Source organism: Porites lutea, chromosome 10 (genome assembly GCF_958299795.1).
Source record: "Porites lutea chromosome 10, jaPorLute2.1, whole genome shotgun sequence".
Lineage (NCBI taxonomy): Eukaryota > Metazoa > Cnidaria > Anthozoa > Scleractinia > Poritidae > Porites > Porites lutea.
In genome coordinates, this window is record NC_133210.1 from 20,679,230 (window position 1) to 20,687,419 (window position 8,190).

The following is an 8,190-nucleotide window of genomic DNA, read 5'->3' on the forward strand; positions in this document are numbered from 1 at the left end:
TAAGACTGTGAAGGCAGAAAACAAAAGCTTAATAGATCTCTGTGTATAGTCTGTTAACTTCCAGTAAAATAGCTAGTACCCTGTGACTGTAAAAATCTGGCGTCTGTTTATGTCTTGTGACTGGCAGAGACTGCAGCATGATCGGCCCTGGAAAACCTTTTGGTTGCGTGAAGCATTTCACCATGTATCAAAACTCAATACAAAAATATATATCCAATGCCGTTGTTTGTTAATTATTAACAAACCTCGAGCCCAACCTCCATTCAATTCCCCTGAATGAAGGTTCCACTGTAATAATCTTTATGTGTTCATCGAAATAACAATCAAGAAATGGTTCTTCGTTTTGCGATAGAGGACACTAGAATTTCCAGGCTTATGCGTGACGCTGTATTTACCCTGCGGCCGGGAAAGCTCTTATGTGGGTTTAAAACGTTACCGATTTTTGAGATTTGTTATCTAAACATTCTTTGTCTCAGAATGAATATTACTTAAAAATTTATGAGTTCCTCAAGCAATAAACTCACTCATCTCCTTCTAGGATAAATTTATACGTATATTTTCAATCAATTAGCAACGAGTGCCTTCTCCACTACTATCTTTTAAACTTGAAGCACCGGTTGAACTCGCACAGGTGACTTGTCATCTGGTCAGGCACGCTTCACACTTTATAATGTCACCAAAGATGATGAGAGATTTTATGGCTGTTTGCTAACCCCTGATCACCCAGATGGATTTGTTGTATATGACTTCGTGCAGTTGGTTGTTGTAGGTATGTATGTATGTATTTTAACCCTTGGACGTACGAGGGGGGGGGGGGGGGGGGGTGGAGTTGGTTGTCACCACCCACTGAGGATTTTTGAGTTTTTTCCTAGACAAAAAAACATCAACACCTGACGTTTTTAGTAGCTGTTTGTTTATCCCTCGAGGGCATTTTGAGACAAGTTTAGTGATATCAGTTTCTATGGTTGGGAGATATGACGTCAAAAGTAGCAGGTGGGCAAGCCATTTTTGAGTGAAAATGCATGTTTATTCAACTTCTTTCAACAATAAAAGTAAGCTTTTGGATGAAATGATGCAAGTGCTTATTTATGTGGTATTTTACATATCAAGCACAAAAAAAATTACCATTCATCGCAGTTTTAATCTGATTTCTAATTCTTGGTAAAATCCAAGATGGCGGCCAGGATGGCGACTATTGTTGGTGACTTGACAGGTCTTCAGCAGCGCCACCACCCATAAAATATACCTCATCTTGTTGAGAATATCAAAGGCTTTCCACTGAAGGCAAAACCGTTTCGAAATACTGCAACATATCAAAAATCCTGGGGAGGGGTTCCATCAACCCCCCTTGTACCACGGCAGGGGTATAAACGTCCAAGAGGGTTAACAGGGACCTCAAGATTCGAGGAACAGGACAAGATCTGGCTTATGTTTTCGTTTAACCCCGGATAGTCGCCTTGGTAAATGAAATCTTACATTAGATCTATGTGCGACCACTTCCTGTAAGCGACCACTTTCTATTCGAAACCATTTATTCGGATTATCGAAGTTTCTCCAGTCAAATCCCTATATTTGGAAGCTCTCGTGAACGGGCACCTCGGACAAGCGACCGCGAACACTTTTTGGGATGACGAATGTACAAATCTCCCTCGTTGTGTAAAACTTGCCACTATAATATAGCGGGCCAAGGCTCAATAAGTAGAACATATGACGTTATATAACTTTTGCTTCAGTCTGGGTAGTAACTGATTACATTAAGTAACTTGCAGGGGGTAAGGAAATAGGTGAGACTAATCGATCTATGGTCGAGAAAGTACAGAATAAGCGAGAAAGTAAGCGAAATGCTCGCAACACGCCATTATGAATGATGAAATAATACCGCTCATCTCTTACAATAGTTACACTCTCCTCTACTTAATTGCGGTCTGGTGTCACTAAATTCAAACGTGTTTGTCCCCGACTGTTATAGACGAGCTTGCTTCATGATACTGGTAATTTCATACTGTGCCGTCCGTCATTTCCTTTAAGCTTTAACTATTTTTAATTCCAACTGAATGTAAAGTGCTTTTGAATATTTAATATACTTCATATATCCGTAACATCTTAGACCACCTTAATCCGAGAAAGGCAGTTGGGGTATAGACGGCATTTCACCACGAATCATGCGTTTGGGATCCCCAGTTTTTGCCGGAGAGGTGACTAAGTTGATAAACTTCTGTATTCTGAATCACTCATTGCCGTCTGAATGGAAGCAAGCGCGCCTTACTCCTGTCTTTAAACGGGGGATTGACACAGACAAAGCAAACTACCGTCCTGTCTCAATATTAACTTCGCTATCGAAGGTGTTTGAGAAAGTTATTTACGACCAAACTTGAAATGCATTTCATAGCGTTTTGTCCTCAAACTTATCTGGATTTATGAAAACTCACTCTTGCTGCACTGCATTGCTAAAAATGACGGAAGATTGGAGGAACAGTATTGATAACAGGGAAGCTGTAGCAGCGGTCGCTGTGGACTTGAGCAAAGCGTTTGACGCCATAAACCACAGCCTTCTGCTCGCGAAGTTGAAGGCCTATGGCTTTTCTCCACATGCCTTGGAACTGATGTCTACCTACCTGCTAGGTCGTCAACAATGTGTCAGATTAGAAGGCGTATGCTCTAACTTCAAAACAGTTAAATCTGGCGTTCCTCAAGGTTCACTATTGGGGCCGTTGCTGTTCAACATGTTCATTAATGACTTGAATTTCTGTGTTCCTAATGTCTCACTGCGGTTGTACGCTGATGACACGACTGCCTACCTGTCTGATGCATCTCCCACCATTTTAGAATTTTCAGACTCTTTCCTCGTGGTTTGAGTCTAACCATTTAATAGTGAACAGTACTAGGACTCAAGCATTATCTGTCGGACCCTGTGCCTATCATTGTTCTTTATTCTTAATAATGCTAGAATAGAATTTCTCCGATCTATTAAGATTCTTGGAGTTACTCTAGACAAGGACCTATCTTATAAAGAACACATATCAGATCAACTAAAGAAAGCCTACGCGAAGCCCTCTGCACTGAGAAGAATAAAGCGTTTTCTTCCTCATGATGCAATGATAATGATCACTTTCATCTACAACAGAGTTCAAAAATGAATTATTTCATATATACTTCAAAACTTTATAAAGCATTTATATTACCTCATCTCGAATACTGCAGTCCTTTGTTTGTAGGCATAGGTACGGGTCAACGCAACCGTCTCGAAGATGGCAACCCCAGGGGCCCCACTCACATATTTTAATGACGGGGGGGTCCGAAGGATTTTTTTGGGTCTGACATTTTGGCCAAAAGGGATTTTTTTTGGTATATGAAAGACGCCGGGATTTTTTTGGGTCGCGAAAACAACACAGGGATTTTTTGGGGTATTGCATTTTTCACCAGCTCAAATCAACAATAACATAAGAGCAATTTATAGTTTTGTTTTTGACCAAAACCAAAATTGAAGTTGGCATGTTTTAGCTTTCCAGAAGATAAATAATAAAATTTGCTGATGCAAAAACACTGAGCGATTTTTTTGGGTATGCTAAAAAAAAGTAGGGATTTTTTTCGGTAGACAAATTCTGAAGTTGGGATTTTTTTGGGCATAAAATGTGAACCTCTGTCGGAACCCCCCGTCATTAAAATATGTGAGTGGGGCCCCTGGGATGGCAACTGTTATATTTTGAGAACATTAATCGGGCAAAACAAGTCAATGTCATACGACGAGCTGCCCACTACGGCTAGCATGAAATCCTTATATTGAAGGCGCTTACACCAGGCGTTAATACTTCTTTTTAAAAGCCTTTTTAAATACAGGCATACACCGTATAGGCTAAGAGGCGAGGGCTTGAATTTGGAATTACCTAACTTTAATCTTAAATTTAAGAAGAATTCTTTCACTTATTCATTAACTAAGTTATGGAACAGTTTGCCTTCTCAAGTGCGTCTTTCAAGTGATGCTAATGACTTCAGAAGTAAATTGCACGACTGCAGCTTTTTAGAACGTGTCTTATAGTGCACGATTGTAGCTTTTAACTGTTTTTAGAACAAGTATTATAGTTTTCCTAGTCATGTTTTTAGTATGTGGCTTTTTAGTCGGTTTTAGCTTTTTATATTTTATGTTTTTATTACCAAGTTTTTTATATGTATATATTTATTGACTTGTTTTTGAAATTGAATAATATTATATAGCTGTAGTTATTATAGATTTTATTTATACACGTTCGTATTTGAACGAGTTTTTTAGCTCTTTTACGTAGCGTGTTAAAATAAATGATAGATTTATTGATTGATCGTTTATAGTATTAGCGCGTCTACAAATTAATTATTTTGTTGTTATTTATTACAGTAAGTAAATTTAACTTTGCATCAAGATATTCTGAAGTTTATAAAAAAACAAAAACAAAATCCCCACAATTGAAAACTTAACAGTAAATAAATAAATGAATGAATAAATAAATAAATAAATTGTGCGCCAAAAAAATGAAGGCTAAATAAAAATATATTTGAACAAATAATGTTCAAATTACAGTGGTTCAAAGACTACCTAATTTGCAGGGTTAATCCAAACCCTGAACGTAAGGAAGATTTGAGGGAAAATATCTCAAAAGTTGCGGCCTAAATCTGTATAAAAATCTTATCAAAGTAAAGTTTTAAGATTATTTTTTGGGTTTGTAAGCTCAGACTTGCGGGTATCTTATGGGATTGCAACCAACAGTAGATTGTAATCTGCCATTTTGCGTATTTGCATAATTATTGGCCGTGTCAGATGTCACGATCGTACAGGTTAAAAGTTCCATGAAATTGCCTCTTTCGACACTTGAATTTGTCTCCGGCCTCTAAAAGAATTAATTAAGAACAATTGTCTGTAAGATTCGAACTATATTGAAAATTTGCTGCCACACTATCTCACCAAATTGGCTAAAAATTGGCATGTAGACTTTATTTGGGGTCTTAAATAAGGAATAGCTAATTTTAGGTTCTAATTCCTCCTATTTCGGAAGTTATCGACATGGCCGGTTTTTGGGTGCCCGAGACCCGCGCCATATTGCTTAATAGAAGCTGCTTTTGAGCCGTCGACTACAACTCTGTCTTCATCTTCCATTGCCGATACACATTGAAAGAACTATCCTTCTTTATTGTATTTTAAGAAAAGTACTTCGAAACTGATAACGTTTTCGCAACGATCGATTATACTTTTGGTGGGTATACTTTTTAAATTTTGACACCCGAAAAATTAGCAGAAATTTAAAGGCGTACATCTCTCTTCCCACATCGCATTGAAGCTTGCCACTCGGCCGAATACTCATTGTTTGTACTTGAATCGGATTCGTTAATTTAAAAAAATGGGCAAATTTAACGGAGCAGAAAAAAAGTAATGAATGGAAGGGTGCCTAGCGAATTTGTCAATAACCTTCACACCGAATACTCGCCAGGTGTTGGCAAAATTACAATCGATAATAGAGTTTCTGTCACTAAATCTGAATAATAAAATAGCCTCTGTAATATTAGCGATAGCTCTGCTGCGAAAAACAGTATAAAAAGGCAGATTGTATAAGGAAAAAGACAATGAATTTGTTATATTTATACAAATACGCGTAAACAAAATGCAACCATCACAATCCCATCACAGTCGAACTGGAACTTTCCCGATTTTCCTCCAGTTTCTTTTTGCTTACCTCGTCTTCTGAGCATTTCCATCCCGAGGTTCATAAATCAATGAACATAAATGTTTCCTTACATTTCAACATCATATAAAAACTTAAAATTTAAAACGGAAGGCACTGTGACAAAAATGGACGATCCATCACAAGAGTACAAACGCTCAGTTGGTGTAGTGTTAAATGTAAAAGCCCTCAAGATCCATGCAGTTTAATTTTTTGGCTTATTTTTTAGGCATGTGACCTTCTAGTCACTCTTGTTGACATGCATATACTTTAACTTATGTGTCGATAGAAAGTTGCAGATGCAACTAAATTGGTCACAAACCCTGATTAATTTAGACCGGTATTTTACCAACTTTTATACCCGCAATGCAGGCAGCAGCTAAGCGAAATTTTGTGGCATCAGCGTGGAAGCAGTGAGTACAGAAAAGCTAATTTTGAAGCCCTGCATGTATCATCGGAGAGTGAGTCAGCCAGATAATAAATGAATCGAACCTTCGGACACGATTATTGTTTGTAAAATGTTAAACAACGAAACTGACGATTATATACGACAATCCTCCAACAAGGTTAACTTATAATATTTACGTTTCAGTGCAGCTTCGTATCGTGCTCCGCGCATGTAAATCACTGGCGTGCAACGAATACAGTTTACCATTAAAATGTTTTATTGGTTGGAGACCACATCAGGCGATTATAGATACCGAAAGTCATTTAACCACACTGTTTCCGATTATGTTTTCTGCGAGTGTAATGTGCTTCTAGCTCGGTTTGACAACGAGTATCATGAGCGAAATGAAGTCTTACGAAAATCTGTTTACGATACGACAACTGTAAAATGCAATGCGCAAGGCTAGAGCTGTGGATCTGATGACCATATATTTACTTAATTCGGTTTTAGTTACAAGGCAGTAGGTAGGCTATACTAGATAGTATTTAGTTCTCGTAACTTCGTTTATAGGCTTACCTGACGACTGGACGATAAAAAGAACCACGAACACCAGATGGACTTTCATCGCTCTTCTCCAGAGCGTAGGCTTGTTTCAAAAGCAAGATATTTCCTTTTCCGGTAAACTAGGAAGTTACTACGGAAATTATTTCCACTCTGTACTTTGTATAATTTCCCTGAATTCAATATCAAAACATTGTCCCCAGGACTTCCAAAAATCTACACGTTCAAAGTGGCAGGCGTATAGCGTTCAAAGCTTTATTACAGTGAAATTGTCGTCCGCAAAATTCAGTAAAGCATGCAAGACGAAGTGAATTACTTAGCCTGCCAACCCTTTTCAACCGCTGAATCGATGAATCCGCTTCAGATTACTGAAGACCTTTGATGTAAGTGATATCCTATCTTCATTAAAAATTAATCACGCAACTTTGCTTAAACTGTAAGCGGTTTAAAAACCCAGGAGTCATTTTATATAAGTAGGAGGAGAATGATTATCCTGACCAGTGCCTGAATATTGTTGTTATCAATGACTGGTTTCGACTGACTGGTTTGGACACGTTTCGACAACCTACGAGGTAGTCATCTTCAGAGTCAAAGTTAGTCGTATCACGTCAGTTAGAGTCTTCATAGCCAATAACATCACGGCTTAACAGAAAGACGACCAATAACATTGACACCTTAGTTGACAAATCAAATCAATAATCTGAGTTTAACCCTAGGACGTACACGCAAAATCAAACCCCACCGTGGTACAAGGGGGAAGCCTTTGATCTCCTTAACAAGAGAAAGTATATTTTATGGATGGTCGCGCTGCTGGAAGTCTGTGACGTCACCAGCAAAGGTCGTCATCTTGGCGGCGATCTTGGATTTTACCAGGAATTAGGAATCAGGTTAAAACCGCGAGAAATGGTGATTGTTTTGTGCTTGACATGAAAAATAACACATAAATAGGCAATTTGCATGATTTTGGCCACAAGATTAACCGCTTACTAACCGAGCGCGAGGGCCGTACTGGGGAATATTGGCCCGACATAACAGGCCAGAGCCCCGATTTTAACGACTAGGCGACTTTGAAAGACGCGTGCCTCGCATATTTGTGGCGGATTAAAATGGCGGGGCTCTTTGTTTAAAACATAGCGGGATACTCGCAACTCAAGACAAAAAGCGTGCATTGTAACTGTCAACATAAAGATTTTTAATTAAATTCTGTCAAAATTGACAAAATCCGATCCCTGTTTAATTGAAATAATTGTACAAATCTGCCGTAAGAGAACTCTTATGACATCACATTCGCCGATTTAAAAAACAAAACTTAGTCACGCTAAGCCTCCTTTATATTAACTTTGGGTTTTAAAAACCTTGCCTTTGATATCTTTCGGCTTTTACCAAAGTCAATAACGACGGGTTTATGGTTGGCACCATCCAACACAACATTGTTTCCTTTAAGGTCATTATGCAAAAAGCCCTTAGTGCGAAGAAATAACAAGATTTCGCCCGTTTCTCGATCGTAACGCACTCGCTGTCGTTGGCAATGACACCGTTTTCCACGGCCTTAGA